The sequence below is a fragment of the Gouania willdenowi genome, chromosome 11 (assembly GCF_900634775.1).
Source record: "Gouania willdenowi chromosome 11, fGouWil2.1, whole genome shotgun sequence".
Lineage (NCBI taxonomy): Eukaryota > Metazoa > Chordata > Actinopteri > Blenniiformes > Gobiesocidae > Gouania > Gouania willdenowi.
In genome coordinates, this window is record NC_041054.1 from 31,233,035 (window position 1) to 31,251,091 (window position 18,057).

At 40.9% G+C, this 18,057-nt stretch overlaps 1 pseudogene; it reads right to left on the minus strand.

Annotated features, from left to right (window-relative positions):
- Nucleotides 1-6,935: 6,935 nt before the first annotated feature.
- LOC114471904 (serine/threonine-protein phosphatase 1 regulatory subunit 10-like) lies at nucleotides 6,936-17,037 on the minus strand (annotated as a pseudogene).
- Between the last annotated feature and the right edge of the window lie 1,020 nt (nucleotides 17,038-18,057).

Genomic DNA, 18,057 nt, shown 5'->3' on the forward strand with positions numbered 1-18,057 from the left:
CATCGGAAAACGGCCCCACAGCTTCCTCACCAGGGTCAAGACACTGAAAGCCTCCGCCCCGCCTCCGCAAACTCAGCGGGGCCTGCCTGCCTGGCCCGGGAAACCCTTGGCCCCAGCACGTGCAGTCACAGAGAAAAAAAAAGTCTTTCCTCTCTCACCCCGAAGCTGAAGCTGACTGTTTCTCCTTTGCCAGCTCCAGCTGTTCCGCTTTCACGTGTGCTTCCACGGGTGTTTCACGCCCAGCTCTCCCCTTTGCCAAGGCTTGGCCTTCTGATGACCGGGAGAGACGAACAGGTTCCACAGGACAAGTGGCTGTTGCCCCTTCCTGCATGTCCACAAGCACGCACCCACACACATGTTAAAAACGGAGTGTGTGCTCATCGGGGGTATGATGCTGTCCCGCCGGCAGACGGCTCTTCCACTGTGGGAGCAGTCCCTCTGGGGTCAGCCTGCCCCCGGGAGATGGCGCCACCGCTCCGCTGACAGCGCCTCTCTCAGTGAGGGCACCGGAGCGCCTGTCCTCTATTTCCATGAGGATAGACAGATGGAAGGCGCTCGCATCCCCACCCTGAGTGTTACGAACGTTATCGAAGGGTTACAGACTGCAGTTTGTATCTGTCCCTCCCAGGTTTTCCAGCATAGTGCACTCCCGGGCTTGGGGAGATTCAGCCTGCATCACTCGCGGGAGGGATTTTATTCCAGGTACTTTCTGGTCCCCAAACCAGGGAGGACCAGGATCCGTCCTATTCTGGATTTACGAGCCCTGAACAGGGGTCTCAGGATGCTCACGCATTCCTCCCTCCTACATCTGGTTCGTCAGAGGGACTGGCTCATGTCTGTCGACCTCAAAGATGTGTTTTTCTACATCCCAATATATCCTCCTCACAAAAAGCACCTACGATCTACTTTCCAGAGGATATGCTACGAATACTGCTTACTCCCGTTTGGCTCCTCTCTGAGCCCGTGGGTCTTTGTGCGGTGTACATATGCGGCAATCGCAATGCTAAGGAGGTAGGGCATTCACTTGGCCACGTATATGAATGATTGGCTACTCCTGGCCCAGTCGGAAGCAGCGACCAGGACGCATACGCGCATCCTGCTGCATCAACTGTCCGATCTCATATGAGAAAAACGTGTTATCCCCTTCAACATGAGATAGTTTTCCTGGGACTGTCCCTGCGCTCTGTGCATTTATGTCTTCGGTTACTTGGGTTAATGGCTTTGGCCATCCTCGTGATCTGTCTGGGCCACCTGCGCATGAGGGAATTCCAGCTGTGGGTGGCGTCACTTGGGCTGAACTCCGTGAGTCGTGATGCACGGATGGTTTTGGTTACTCCAGGGTGCAGCGCAGCTCTGCTTCACTGGCGGGCACTTGGCTTTCTGACGGATGGAGTGCCCTTGGGCGTTGTGACAGACAGGAAGGTGATCTCCACCGACGACAGCCTGTCAGGCTGGGGTGGAGTTCACGAGGGCAGATCTGTGAGGGGCCGCTGGAATGCGGCCCTCCGTCGTGTGCTCAGCTTTCTCCAGGTGATGCGAGGATTATTCTGAGACCCAACTAGGCCTTTTTGCTGAAGGTGGTGGGCTCATGTTCTCCCATTGACCTTCTGGCCTTTTCTGCCTCACAGCAGCCCTATTTGTTGTGTCCGCACTTAGATGTTCAGGACAAGGGCCCTCAGGAGGAGAGATCAGCTGTTTGTCTCCTGGGCCAACCCCGGTAAGAGGAAGCCTGTCTCTAAGCAACGCTTGTCACACTGGGTGGTGGAGGCTATTGCTTTGGCTTACTCATGTCAGGGTCTTCAGTCGCCTACGAGTCTGCGTGCACACTCGACTCCCATTGTGAGACATCTTACAAAATATTATAAAATAGAACTATAGGTTACGTTCCTAACCCCGGTCTATGAGTAATATGAGTGAGATGTCACCAGACTGCTCTTCTTTCTTGTATGAGGAGAAGAGGTTTGCTTACTAAGAATGATGCACACCTGTTCGTCCCCTCCTCTTATAGGAGGTAGGAGGTTCTTCCATCAAACTGATGCGCTTCACCGGCCAATCAGGATTTTGCAAAGTGAAAAAGGTATTCTGAGGAATGTAGCAGAGGAGACATCCCATAGTGAGACATCTCACTCATATTAATCATAGAACCGGGGTTACAAAAGTAACCTATAGTTACCATAGAAATTTGCAATGTTTGTGTGCACTACCAAACATCTGTTATTTTGGAGTAATTTGGTCATTTCAAAATGTTTTTTAAATTTTATTTCACCTCTGGACGGCCCTGAAATGAAACCTATTCAACTTTTGACCTCAGGATGTGAGGGGGCGCTAGCGCACCATCTATATATATTTCACTGCACAGCTCCTCACCCGAGCAAGAGTCACGTGTGCGGCCAGAGCCAATCGCTACGCACACAGCCAAGCAGACAAGGACTGTGATAGAGAAGAATATAGTTTAGACCAAGGGTCACCAACCTTTTTGAAACCAAGAGCTACTTCTTGGGTACTGATTAATGCGAAGGGCTACCAGTTTGATACACACTTAAATAAATTGCCAGAAATAGCCAATTTGCTCAATTTACCTTTAACTCTATGTTATTATTAATAATTAATATTTATCTTTGTGGAAACACTGATCATCTCAATGATTTCTCACAATAAATATATATAGAAACAGATAAATATCAATATGCAACACTTTATTTTTATATTTTCTCTAAGTGCACATTTTTCAAATTCTAAGACAGTCTTGTGAAATCACAATATCCCATTTTAACTAGCTAGCCACTAACATTTTTTAACAAATCATGAATTACTTTGCACCATGTTTGTACAAATAATAACTCATGTAAAATACAAAAGTCAACTCTCAAATTTTTAAATAAATCATGTCACACTTTGAACTGGACACCAAATCTGTTATCTGTTTCTTTGTCAGTTATTGGGAAGCCTGGCATTGCATGCTGTCAACTAGTGTGTTGTACTCCTGTGTGTAACTTGACACTGCATCTCTGAGTGAGTCTTGCAGATGTGCATCAGTGAGGCGTGTTCTGTGTTTGTTCTTGATGAAGTTCATGTCAGAAAAGGCTGATTCACAAAGATAAGTTGAACCAAACAGGCTTGCAACCTTCATAGCTGCTGCGCATACACCACTGTACTTTTCTGTGTCAACAAGGCACCAAAAGTTTGGTGCAGCCTGGTGGGCTTTGAGGTGGAGGTCATTTTGCAGTGTTACAATTTCAATCTCCACCTGATCAGCATCCAGGCTGAATGTTGCACTTAACTGCTCAGCAATGCATGATATGTCCACGTTCATGAAAGGATTAGAAATGAACGACACACATGGCTCAAGCTGATCCAGGTCACAAAACCTGTTCTCAAACTCTTGCCCAACTCTGTTTATGACCTGAGAGTACTTTTCTGAAACTTTGTCAAAAGCCTCAGATGCAGAAGCATTGTCTTTCAGCACCATCTGCACAGAGGGAAAGTGCTGCACTTTTTTTCTCTGTAAATGCAGAGAGAAAAGGTTCATCTTAGCTTTAAATGCATTTAAAGCACTTATCATATCGGCGACAGTTTTACCTTTGCCTTGCAGCTCACAGTTCAAACTGTTCAGTTTTCCAGTAATGTCCGTTAAAAATGCAAGGTCAAGTATCCACTCAGTGTCCTCACCTCTGGACTGCATGAACTCTTTGATTTCATCCAAAAGTGACAAAAAACGTTGCAAAATTCGTCCCCTGCTGAGCCATCGGATTTCTGTGTGTAGTAGCAGGTCACCATATTCAGCTGACAGCTCCTCCAAAAGTACCTTGAATGTTCTGTGCTGTTTAGCTCTGGAGCGGATGCTGTTTATGATCTTTACGACGGGAGTCATTACGTGCTCAAAGCAGATCACTTTTGCACATAAGGCCTGCTGGTGTATGATGCAGTGGTACTGCAGAAAGTTTGGGAACTCTGGGTCAGCTTTACAGTGAGCAACGAATCCTGTGTGTTGGCCGATCATAGCAGGAGCCCCATCCGTAGTCACTGATACCAGCTTTTCCAGCGGCACCTTTTTTTCCACCAAAAACTCCTTCACTGCGTTATAAATGTCAACTCCCCTCGTAGTTGTCTTCAGGGGCAGTAGTGTCAGAAGTTCTTCTTTTGTGGAGAAATCATCAAACACCATCCGGATAAAGACCATCAGCTGCGCCGTACTGCTGCTGTCCACCGACTCGTCACACTGGATGCTGAACCACCGGCACCTCGCCAGATCACGGTCCAGCTGGTCGGTCAAGTTCCCAGACATCGCCGACACTCTTCTTACCATTGTAGTTGCCCCGAGTTGAACATCGGAGAGACTGGAGAGTACATCGGTTCCATACTTCTCGTCTTCAAGCACAGTTTTAGCAATTATCATCATTGCTTCTTTGACAACCTCCCCGTCTGTAAATGCCTTCTTTTTCTTCATCAAGAATTGCGTAGCTCTAAACGAGGCTTCGGTTGCTTTTTGGGAGTTTTTAACCGGTCTAGTGAAAAAAGACTGCTGTTTGCACAAAGCTGCCTTTAACTCGCGGGCCTTTTCTGCGCGCAGTGCGCTGCCCGGTGGGTAGTTAGCATGGTAGCTTGTGTGACACGTAGTGAAATGTCTCTCCACATTGTGCCGCTTTGCTATTGCCACAGTTGCCCCGCAAATTAAACACACGCAGGATCCTCTTACAGTGGTAAAAAAAAAACTCTACCTCCCATTCGTCGTGAAAATGATATGTTTTCTTTCTTTTTTCTGACATTTTTTGGGGTAACTTCTCCTCATATTCGCTGCGTCCGCTAACGTTAGCTTGTTTGTAAGAGCGCAACAAACGCTACGTTTTGGTCATGCGCACAATACTGACCTTTGAACTATACTAGGTCAGAGTTCATTTATATTAAACCGTACTTGCCAACCTTGAGACCTCAAAATTAGGGAGATTTTCAAAAGAGCGGGGGGGGGGGGGGGGGGGGGGGGGGGGGGGGTTGCTTTTTAAAGAGGAAATGAAATAATTCAATTTCACAGTGTTCTTTTATTTTAAAAACACATATAAAGTAAAGAACAAATTCCACAGTACCCGTGCAAATGGTAAATGGTGGTAGTAGTAGAATAAATAAAATAAATAACATAAAATTAAACAAAAAAGGCATACATTGTATAAATTATCCATCAATCTATGCAATGTATGCTTGAAATAAAATAATCAACAAAAGGAAAATTAAACATAGCCTATACAACAACGGCTATAACCATAACAGAAACACTTCCCTACACATGGTTGGATTTGATTTTCTCCAGATTTCCTCACTGACATTGTCCGGGCGGACCATCCTTCACTGAGCGTCGTTTCCGGCCGGACAATAATAACGATTACACCTCTTCTTATGCGGTGTAATCGTTATTATTATTACAACAATATTATTATTACAATAATATAATTACACCGCATAAGAAGAGGAAGAAGAGTCTTCTTCCTCTTCTTATGCGGTGTAATCGTTATTATTGTCCGGCTGGAAACGACGCTCAGTGAAGGATGGTCCGCCCGGACAATGTCGGGCAGAAATCAGGAGAAAATTGGGAGAATGATGGCCCCGGGAGAGTTTCGGGAGGTACACTGAAATTCGGGAGTTTCCCGGGAAAATCGGGAGGGTTGGCAAGTATGTATTAAACACAAAAAACACTTTACATTTTAAGTGTTTATATATATGTATTGTCATTTCTAAGTTACATGTAAGTGTGATTTAAACAAGAATAGCTAAATAAATAAATCTATATATATAAAAGCTCACTGGTAAGTGCTGCTATTTGAGCTATTTTTAGAACAGGCCAGCGGGCGACTCATCTGGTCCTTACGGGCGACCTGGTGCCCGCGGGCACCGCGTTGGTGACCCCTGGTTTAGACTGAGACACTGGAGCTCTCTGAATAGATCATATGAAACCATCAGCCACTGGTGAGTCTTTAGCAGACACGTTTCTCAACCTGTTCAATTCTCTATCTGGAAAACTACAGATTATCTGTGGTGACGTGCATGGAAGCTAAGCTCTGACCACTCGGTTCAAAGGTAAAAAATGATTTTTGTTTTTTTAAAAAAGACAGCCGTATTGTGCATACTTTAATTTACTTACTCACTCATGTAGTTTGGAGCTTTACGTTTTATTTTGCGGAGTTTTGTTACTTTTCTGATTGACGCTACAATGTCTATGGAGTTTGGTTATCAGCGTCTCAAACGTTTGACGGGAACACACACACACGGTATTTATTTATTTCTAATAAAAATATACTAAATGAGTAAAATAAAACACAAAAAATGCACAAAAAGACAACTGAAAGATGGAAAAAATACACGACTCCATAAAATATACATTACAGAAAACAACAAAAATATGAAAATGACTCAAATAAAAATATACTAAATAAGTAAAATAAAACTAAAAAACTAAATATTTATACAAAAAGTACACAAAATGACTCCAGAAGCACTCTATAATGGCAACCAAAAACAGTTATTTAAAAAATGCACAGAAAGACAACTGAACGAAAAAAAATACACATGACTCCAAAAAACATACATTACAGAAAAATACACCAACCTAAAATATTTAAGTGAGTTAATAAAAATAACACACATTTATCATGTTCATGTCTCATAGAATTAAACTCACGCACGCACGCGCACGCACACGCACACACACACACACACACACAATTTTACTTTGCTTTACTCTTCCTAAAAATAAACAAAATTGGGCTGAAATTGTTTAAATTTCTTGAAGGCATCCATACCAGGTTGAGAACCCCTGCTCTACAGGACTCCACATCCCACAATGCACCAATCTTTTCTGCCAGTGTTTACAGTGGAGATCAAAACAACTGATAAACATCTCATCAGTTTTTTTCTTTTACAATGAGGTGAAAAACATGTCCAGCGTGTAGATTTAGACATTTATTCAGTACATAAACACAATAATTCATTGAAAAACATGTGAATATTATGGCCAAACATTTTATTAGAAAGAAGGAACTGAACCTGTTTATAAAAGGACCAGTGCTTAAAGTGAACCAAAGAACAAACATTACAATCTTTGTCCCACAGGAGACACACATGGATGGTTTTCACAGAAAACGCTTTGACAGAGTCACAGAGGGATGACTTCATCATCATCATCATCTTCATCATCATCATCATCATCATCATCTGCCTTTAGTTTAGCACTAACACTCAAACCTGTGGTCCACAGCCCAAAGAGGGGCCGTTCTTTATCTTCTGCTCTGAACTGGTAGAAAGGCTGAGTCGTTCCTGTTCACATTGGTCATAGCTTAGCTTAGCTTAGCTTAGCTTAGCTTAGCTAAAGGCTTTCTTTAAGGTTTGTTTGGAGTTGATATTTATTATTCATCTGGAAGGAGGTTATTTCACAAGGTGTGTTGTGTATGAAATGTAAAGATGGGGGAGGGGGGTTCAGTCATGTGACGATGTGTTGAAAAGATGCTCCGTCACTATCGCACAGCAGTAGCACCCGTTAGCTTCTCTGTTAAAACCATGGCAACAGAAACATGGTCCACTTCAGGCCTGAACAGACCCTTCTCTCTTTCACTGAGGGGGGGGTCGTGAGCTCTTCAAGCCTTTGATCAGCTCCTGATAGCAGAGTGGATCTCCTAGTGTCCGTGCTGGTTGTTGGAGCTGACGTTGGGGTGCAAGGGGGGGTCCGTTGACCCCAGGGTGGTAGAACGCACACTTACTCTCATATCTACAGTTTCCTTTCATCATGAAATGACGACACACGGGTCTGTTGGACATGTCTGAGGAGAGAGAAAGAGAGAGAGAGGATGAGAAGATCTGCAGAGACGCACGTCTAACATCCAGTGTCGGAAAAGTTTCATTTTCTACATGTTTTACATTCTCAGTTCTAAAAATTAACTAATTGATTTTAGAATATTTATTAAAATATATATTGCTGTTTGCTGACACGAGCTGTTAGTTCTGACGCGAGCTGTAAGCTTTGACTCTAGCTTATAGCTCTGACACTAGCAGTTAGCGCTGAAGTTAGCTGGTAGCTTTGACACTCGCTGTTAGGCTAGCTGTGACGCTAGCCGTAAGCTCGGACGCTAGCTGTAAACTCTGACACGAGCTGTTAGCTCTTACTCTAGCTCGTAGCTCTGATGCTAGTTGTTAACTCTGAGGCTAGCTGTTAGCTCTGATGCTAGCTGTTAGCTCTGAGGTTAGCTGTTAGTACTGATGCTAGCTGCTAGCACTGAGGTTAGCTGTTAGCACTGAGGTTAGCTGTTAACTCTGATGTTAGCTGTTAGCTCTAAGGCTAGCTGTTAGCCTAGTTCAGTTCCACGTACCATTCATGTTGTGTCCTCTTCGTGGTCCTACCTGCCCTTGGCCCCTGAAGCCCAGCTGTATTCCCCGCTGCCCTTGCCTCCCCCTGTGGAAGTGCCCCACCCTGTGGGGCCCCCCTCCTCTTCTGATGGAATCATCTCCCCAGTATTGGCCGTTGCCGTTATCCTCCTGTCCCTGTCCTGGGGGGGGTCCCATCATGCGGGGGCCTCCACCGGCAGGGAAAGGAAACCTGGGCAGGTGGTTGAAGCGGGGGCCGCTGGGTGCTACGTTGGGTGGGTAGCCCCCGTACATGGGGTTGATGTTGTTAATGGGGTTGATGGGGTTGATGTTGTTGATGTTGTTGATGGGGTTGATGTTGTTGATGGGGTTGATGGGGTTGATGGGGTTCATTCCTGGACCATGACCCAGCAGACCTGAGTTCACTGGAGACAGAGGAAAACACAATGAGAAAAAGAACAAGGGGGAGATGGGGGGATAAGGGGGGGCACAGAAACATGACAGATGTTTACCTAGAGGAGGTCCACCAGGGTTCTGGTTCTGGGTCTGCTGCAGAGAACCCAACAACTGTTTGATCTTGTCTGAGAAATCTGGCTGCTTGATCAGGTCCTCAGTGGATTGGTTACCAGACGCCCCCTGGTGGTCGACAAGCACATTACAGCATTAATACATTACATCAAAATATTAAAACATTTCAACATTAAAACATTACAACATTAACATATTATTAAAACATATTGACACCTTTTAACGACAAACAAGAAGTGTGTTAAGCAGAGGTAAAAGTAATGGATTACAAGTACTCACGTTACTGTAACTGAGTAGATTTTATGTGTACTTGTACTTTTTTGATGTTATTTCAAAATCAGTAATTTTACTTGTACTGAAGTAAGTTTTTAAAAAGTAAAGTAATTCATTACATTTTTACATCCAACGTTACTGAGTCAATTATTATTTTTTGTTTTAAAATGTTCAACGGACTTTGTGAAACTACAAAAAATTAAATGACCAGACAACAAACAAATGCATCACATCATAGCGACCAATCAGATTAAACGTAATGTATCACATCATAGCCGACCAATCAGATTAAACGTAATGTATCACATCATAGCCGACCAATCAGATTAAACGTAATGTATCACATCATAGCCGACCAATCAGATTAAACGTAATGTATCACATCATAGCCGACCAATCAGATTAAACGTAATGTATCACATCATAGCCGACCAATCAGATTAAACGTAATGTATCACATCATAGCCGACCAATCAGATTAAACGTAATGTATCACATCATAACAGACCAATCAGATTAAACGTAATGTATCACATCATAGCCGACCAATCAGATTAAACGTAATGTATCACATCATAGCCGACCAATCAGATTAAACGTAATGTATCACATCATAGCCGACCAATCAGATTAAACGTAATGTATCACATCATAGCCGACCAATCAGATTAAACGTAATGTATCACATCATAACAGACCAATCAGATTAAACGTAATGTATCACATCATAGCCGACCAATCAGATTAAACGTAATGTATCACATCATAGCCGACCAATCAGATTAAACGTAATGTATCACATCACAACAGACCAATCAGATTAAACATAATGTATTTTATGTATGACTTACTTGTACTTGAGTACAGTTTTGATCAAGTACTTGTACTTGAGTAGATATATCGGTACTTTCAACACGTACCATGAGTGATGAGGGCAGCTCCTGTACGTTCACAACAGGAACTGCAGCGTTGGGGGCGGAGCTAACGTCCTGGGGGCTGCTCCATTTGTTGTGCAGGTTCCCCATCAGGTCGGCCAGGACGGGGGGCAGCTTGGAGCCCTCGGCCTGGAGCAGGGCCTCACCTGGGAGGGAGGAGGTTTCTATGGGCTCCACGTAGCCTTCATCAGGCATGGACGAGTACTGGTGGGTGGAGAGGGGGGGGGGTCACAGTTAGTGTGTGTGTGTGTGTGTGTGTGTGTGTGAGTGTGTGTGTGTGTGTGTGTGTCCATACCATATCCAGAGGAATGAGGCGGGGGGGCATGGGCTCGTAGGGTTCTGGATCTGGTTCATGTGGACTATCAGGAACACTAGAGGAAGAAGAATCCATGTTAAACTCACACATATTCAAAATACACAAATATACACAAAAAACATATTACATTGCAAGACATAAATATATAGTGACAACAAATATACTAAAAAACACAAAGCAACAATTATAATATACAAAATATCTACAAAAAACTGCAGAAAAAACATACAAGTTTCTCTAAAAACACACAAGCCGACAATAATAATACACAAAAATAACTGAAGATATGACATTACACAACAAAAGTACAAAACACACAAAACAAAAACAAAACACAGAGAAATCACTCCTAACTCCTAAAATAATCACATATTGACTCTAAAATCACATAAAATGAAGGAAAATTATGTAAAACTTCAACAAAAATACATAAAAAATGTCTAAAATGACTCCACAAACTCTGTAGTTTCCTGTGTTAACGCTCTGATTGGTCATTATTCTAATGCTGACATGAATGTTGATCATGTGACCTTCAGATTTAAAACCAGAGGAGACCTGGCGTTCCAGGCTGCAGCCCCCAGACTCTGGAATGGTCTGCCCCAGTCTCTCCGGGAGATGAACTGCGTGGACACTTTTAAAAAACATTTGAAGACTTCGCTTTTCAAAAATGCTTTTAGTTAACAAGATTTTATTTTTAATTTTTACTGCCCTTTTATGATGCTACACATGTGATGTAAATGTATGTTTATTGTTTCTGTGTACAGCACTTTGTGATTTTATCTGCGAAAAGCGCTTTATAAATAAATACTTACTTACTTACTTACTTACTTACAGATCAGATACAGTCACATGTTTGAGGCCCCGCCCCCTGGAACAAACCTTTCTTTGCTGAGGAAGATCTCCTTCAGGATGCACATCCCCCGGTCCGTCTGCGTGAGCTTCTCTGTGCTGTTGGTCCCGGGGGACACCAGACATTCAGCCAGGGTCAGGGGTCTCGGGGGCGTCCAAGGGACGTGCTCCACCATGGTGTCGTGGTAATGACGATGAATCATCTCAGGCGTCTGTATGTCCATCATCAGCTCTCGCTTTGTGGCCTCACCAAAGTCCTTGATCTTATTTACATTCACTGTGAATGAAAAGCAACCATTGGTCAAGTTTACACCAAACATTTTACAAAAACTAAACTAACTTCCTAAACCAGGGGTGTCAAACTCATTGTGGTTTGCGGCCCATTCACGACCCAGTTTGATCCCAAGTGGACCTGACAAATCCAGTTACAGTATTTCTGAAGAAAAAAAACCACTTCCTCATTACTGTGCCAGATATAAACAATGTACTTAAAGGATCCTCCACAAAACCTTCTAAATGTCCTTATTAGTAGATCCATATCTAACAAAACACATTATTATGCACCATATTCATTTTATTAACTTTTAAAAATGGGACGACTTTACAGTTTTAGAGCATGTGTTCCTACACCTTGAAATCACCTGATTGATGATGTCACACAACCCCACTGCCTGTAAACATCCCATTGTTTTCTATTGGAGTGACGTCATAGTAGACAATAAAGCAGAGAAGAAGAGCTTTCCTAAGGGACCTTTATTCTCACTTAAACAGTGCGCTGACACGCTCTGGTGGCTAAAGTTAGAGAGTAAATCACACACCCAAAAGGGCTTTTATTCTCAGGGTTTTCCTGGTTTTTTAAAGAAACTGAAAACAGCACATGTTGTCATTGTGACTGAAAATATATTAAATGATGTAAAAAGTTACTAAATGATGTAAAAAGCTGTTAAATGATGTAATAAGTTATAAATGATGTAAAAAGCTGTTAAATGATGTAAAAAGCTGTTAAATGATATAAAAAGTTACTAAATGATGTAAAAAGCTGTTAAATGATGTAATAAGTTATAAATGATGTAAAAAGCTGTTAAATGATGTAAAAAGATGTTAAATAATGTACAAAGTTACTAAATGATGTAAAAAGCTGTTGAATGATGTAAAAATCAGGCTTAAAGCTTCACTCCAATAGAAAATGCTGAATGCTCTGCAGGCCTTGAGTTTGACACCTCTGATCCTTCTGGTGAACATTGAGTGTTTACCTCTCTCTGTCTCATCCAGGTCAAAGTACAAATAGTGTTTGAGTTGTTCTTCTTCTGCCCAGTGGACCGTCTTCTTCTTCTTGGTCTTGATTCCAGGCACGGGGGCGGAGTTAAGGGCGCCCAGGGAGCACGTGCACTCCATCGCTGCAGGGAACCAATCAAATGTCAGAGACCGCCCTCAAGGCTGCAGCACATTTTAAAAACTTTAAAGAAATGTTTGGGACTTACGCTGTGCGGGAATGATTTTAACTGGAATTTCTTTGGCAGAATTAGTGGGAGTATTCAGAGGTTTGTCTTTTTTCTCCAGAGGTGGAGCATCTAGTGGATCCAAGCTGTGATTGGAGGAAAATACAGGAAATACAATCATCAGTGATGGAGGGGTACAGGGTACACACACACACACACACACACACACACACACACACACACACACACACACACACACACACACACACACACACACACACACACACACACACACACACACACTCACAGCTTTAAAGTGGGAGTGGGTTTTTTTTTTCAAAAGTTGGTATTTCAACACTTTATTATTTTTTAATTTATATATTCAGATTAATTCAATGAGAAATGTTGCTTAATGTCTAATTAAAAAAGCCTGATTGATCATGTGATCAGTAATGTACTGGTGCGCCCCCTCGTGCACCAATTAGTAATAGCAGTTACTTTTATTAAACAATTAAACATAAGTCAAATGTTTAACACCATATTCCAAAAAAAACAAAGAAGTAAAATTAGACTTATTGGTATTTTTTACACTGGTGAACTGTAGTGATCAATCAAAGTTTAAAGAAAGAACTAAATATTTTACAGTTGTGATTGATCACTTTAAAAAATGCTTGATGAAGTGTTTCCACCTTTAAGGAACCATTTTATGTGTTTATTGATTGTAGTTGAACTCTTTACATTGTAGTCACAGTGTTTGATCTGGTAACACTGCTGAGGATGTGAAAGAGATCAAATGATAGTGTTTTATCATTGTATGCATCACTAAAAAATAACCTAAAAACAAAACTATATTTTTAATTGTGATAATAAACATCAATTAGTGAAAGAATTAAATATATTATGTGTGGTCAATATTGAGCTGTTTGGGGGATTATTTTCTGAGTCCAAACCTTTTCTACTTTGCTGTAGGTCTATACTGTTACACTGTATGATCCAAATATAGGATTATTTGATACACTTTTAAAGTTTCATTACATTTTGGGCCTAAAATCCACTCTTCTGATAGATGACTTTAATCCAGATGTTTTGGATCAAACTGATCCCATTCCTACTAAAAAGTTGTGAAAAACCCAAACTAAAGGTGTGATCTGGATCAGAACCAAGATTGGATTACGTCATCTAATCCGTTCTGTTTCTTCTTTTGAAAAAAACATTTTCAAGATTTGATCCAATCATTGATCCAGAATCCTCCCTGGTTTATTTCAGCTATATTTGATGATCATGTATTTGTTTCCCCTCATCTTGTGTTTGTTTTTCAGATTGTGTCAGATTCCCTACCATGGTCTCTTGAGCACTGGAGGCTTGATGTTGTACTTGTCTCCCAGCTGAGGAGCAGGAGTGGGTTTCTTAGCTGGGACGGGGGTGGGCGTGTCCATCTCTAACCCTACACACACACAGAGAGAGAGAGAGCTAGCTGTGAGGCTAACCTACATTGACTATAGCAGTATCAGGATGGATGCTAACAGAGAGAATAAAGTCACCTATGGAGCGGATCTTAGCGTGTCTGGGGGGGTCGGCTTTGGGCTTCTCCTCCTTCTTCTCGTCCTCACCACTCTTTTCCTTCACGTCCTGCACGAGAACCTTGGTCTCATCTTTCTTTTTTCTCTTTTCTAGACATTTATGATTATAATTGTAATTGATCATTATTTATTCACATAATTGTATAAATATATTGCTGTTGTAATTATAATTGAGTTCAAATAATTCACTTTGTAATTGTAATTGTCATGGAAATTATATGAAAAAAACCTCAATTACAATTTGATAAAAGGTAAACCTGGTGAACCATGTTACAGTTCTATGTCTGACACATACTGTACGTAGTTAATAATTATTAGAATATGTTTCAGATCAACTTTTCCCACTACCTGTCACTTCTCTACAGGATCATTTTACCTTTAAAAATATATAAAACTATGTTTATAGTGACAGAAAAAAGGCTCAGACGCCCACACCATAAATATCAATATATTCATTGATTAGGAAACCTAACAAGGTAATCAATAGATGAGAAACTAATTAGATGATAGATAATATTTATTAGTGTATTTTACAGATGATTTAAAACATGGGTCAAACTGACCCGTTAGCATTAGAGATGCTAACAGAAAGCTAACACAAGAGGAAGGTTACGTTTAATAAGGATTATTTATTAAAGGATCAGTAATTGTGATTAATTGCAATTGAACTTTAGTAATTGAGAATGTAAATGACTTTCAGGGGAAAACAATTGTAATTGTAATGCCTGTTGCCGTAATCATAATTGACTTGTAATTGAACATGGATAATGGAGGATGTAATTGTAATTTAAAAATGTAATGGAGCCCAACCCTGTTGGTTGAACATGTGAGGAAAACACAGTTTAATATTTACCAGCTGGAGCGTTTCCACTGCTAGCGACGCTGTGTGAGCGAATGGTGGCCATCCATCCATCGACCAGCAGAGCTGCCAGTTTCCTCACGTCTAAACACAACAGATAAAACAGTTACTAATGGATCACATTATACACTGACTGGTTTTATTCTAAGGAGAATAAACTGACCTTCAGTCTCTGCGGTTTTGCTGAGCTGTTTCACCAGTTTGGCTGTGTTGTTCTGAAAAACAAAGAGACAAACCAGTAAAAATCCATTCAGTGAACAGGGACAGAGTGTGTTTTCTACCTGTTTGAGGTGGTCCACTTTGAGAGGCAGCTTCTGCAGAGTCAGCAGAATGAGCTGAAGCAGAGGGCTGTTGTTGGTGGTCTTAGAGTAGGTGAGCCACGAGTTAAGCAGCCGGTAGCCCCCACCCTTATAAACCTGGACAGAGAAGAAGAGACGAGTTACCAACAAGGCAAAAACAACTAGACACGCTTATCTACCAAAGATTTATCATATGTTATAGTGGCATTTATTCTACAGGAGGTCAAAGTTCATTTCCTGGAAAAATAGTTGTCTGAATAAATGAAACCTTAACATATGATATGAAATGAACACAAAATTAATTTGCTGGAATTCAAATGTCATCAGATAAAGACAAAAGTGTTGCCTCATAGATCAATAAATCAAAGATCATTTGATTGGAAAAAAGATGTAAAAAATTGAAAGTTTGTTCTCCACTGTAAAAACTTCTATTGATATTGTTGGTAAAGTTTGGCACATTGCATTGTGGGATGTGGAGTCCTGTAGACAGATGCATTAAAGTGGTTTTACTAAGAGGGAATAAAGGGGAGAGATTTTTGGGGTCCATCCATAAAGTCAGTAAAATGATGGTCCATTGTTCTATGAATCTGTGATAACCACATTTATTTATTCATCTGAATAATATCCACTGTTATCCAGGAACGTTTATTATTATTATTATAGTCATCTTAAAGATGGAAAGCCTGGTTTTAATCACTAATAAAATGGTTCAAAGTGACCAAAAATGGTGGAAAAGGAGGTGAAATGAGATTTTAAAAACACAGAAATTGGTTAAAAGTTGTAAATTAAAAACAGACAGAAAAAGTGGTAAAAAGGGTTTAAAGTGTCAATATTGAAATAATTAGTTTAAACTGGTAAATACTGGACATGACAAATGGTGAATGTGGTTAAATTTGCAAAATAATCATGAAATCTGGTGAAAAGAGGTTAAAAGTGACAATAATGGATCAACATATGTGACATTAGGTGTAAAAGTGGTAGAAATGGTTTATAAGTGATGAACATGTCTGGAAAGTGGAAAAAATGTGCAGAAAAGACATTAAAATGTGATGTAGAAGTGTCAGAAATGGGAGAAATGTAGCAAAAATGCAATAAAAAGAGCAAAATACGACAATAAAAAGTGAATAAAATAGGTTAAAATATAGTGAGTTTGGTGTAGTTGCAGAAAAAGGTAAAAATAAGCAAAATTTGCCTCAAATTGTTCAATAAATATTTTTAGTTTCTTGAAGGCATCTGGTGACCCCATCCCAGTGTCTTGTAACCCCAAATAGAGTCCTGACACCAAGGTTGAGAACCACTGGTCTACAGGACTCCACATCCCACAATGCAATGCACCAAACTTGACCAACAATATCAGTGGAGATCAATGAGGCCTACACTGTGCCTTTATCTGATAAAAAGAGATACAAGTTTTAAAAATGTGACACAATGAATGAGAAACATGAAATCTTTAGGGTTCTTTTGTTTCTCAAGCTTTAATGCTATTAGTTTTATTCTAACAGTTTTTTTTTCTGATGGGTAAACAATATGTAATTAAATATTGAGTAATAATGCTTAAGATAAGATAATCCTTTATTGATCTCACAATGGAGAAATTTACTTGTTACATTTGGCATTCAGTAAGATCACTCGGTGTGCAGAATAGACAAGAAATGTGCAGACAGTTAAATAGTAAAAAGAGGGATCTTATGTACAATAAATAAAAGCAAACATCTTAAGGGGATGGAGTTATAACAATTAGGAAATAAGAATAAATACAATTAGAATAAAAGTTAGAACAGACTATAAAACCTAGAATATCAAGGTGCAAAGTTTACAGTTCTAGTGCAGGTTGTCAGTAAGTGATGCTGGTACAGAGAATAAATAGTAGGATTTTGACCAGTTTAAACAGCTAACCCCATCATATTATACATATATACAGATCCTATTGAGAAGCTACCTGTTAAGAACATCATGGGACTTGGTCTGGAGCAGGATCTTCAAGAACATGCATCTACTGACCATCTTGGTCGATGCTTTCATCATGCTGTATTAAAAGAGAAAAGCAAAGTGAACAGTGAAAACAGGGTAAAGATGGTGGATAAACATGACATTGTCTCTATGGTTCCTTACCTGAAAAACTTGGGAACGTCCTCCAGACTGCGGAGCTCTCCATCCTTTCCTAATAGAGCCTCAATACCTTTCAGAATGTCTCTGGGGTCTACTGGTGCCCCCGCCATCTCTGAAACGCACACATTAATACCAAGGTAGGAAATGTAAAGGGTGGGAAGAGTTGATTATTTTAAAGTGAGAGTGAGATGTGAAGTTGTAGTTGTGCATATTGTGCTTATTGTGTTGTGTAATCCAGCCAGTCTGGTGACCAGTGTGAAGCTTAGGTATAATGGTGGTGGCCCCAGATGGAGGGAGATTATCAGTGTCTTGTATGTCTCTCAGATTCAGTCCACCCAGCCTGGTGCAGGTCTACAGTTTAGTTTCTGGTGTCCTTTGACAGCTGTTTGGTCTTGGCCATAGTGGAGTTTGGAGTGTGACTGTTTGAGGTTGTGGACAGGTGTGTTTTATACTGATAACCAGTTCAAACAGGTTCCATTAATACAGGTAACGAGTGGAGGAGGAGCCTCTTAAAGAAGAAGTTACAG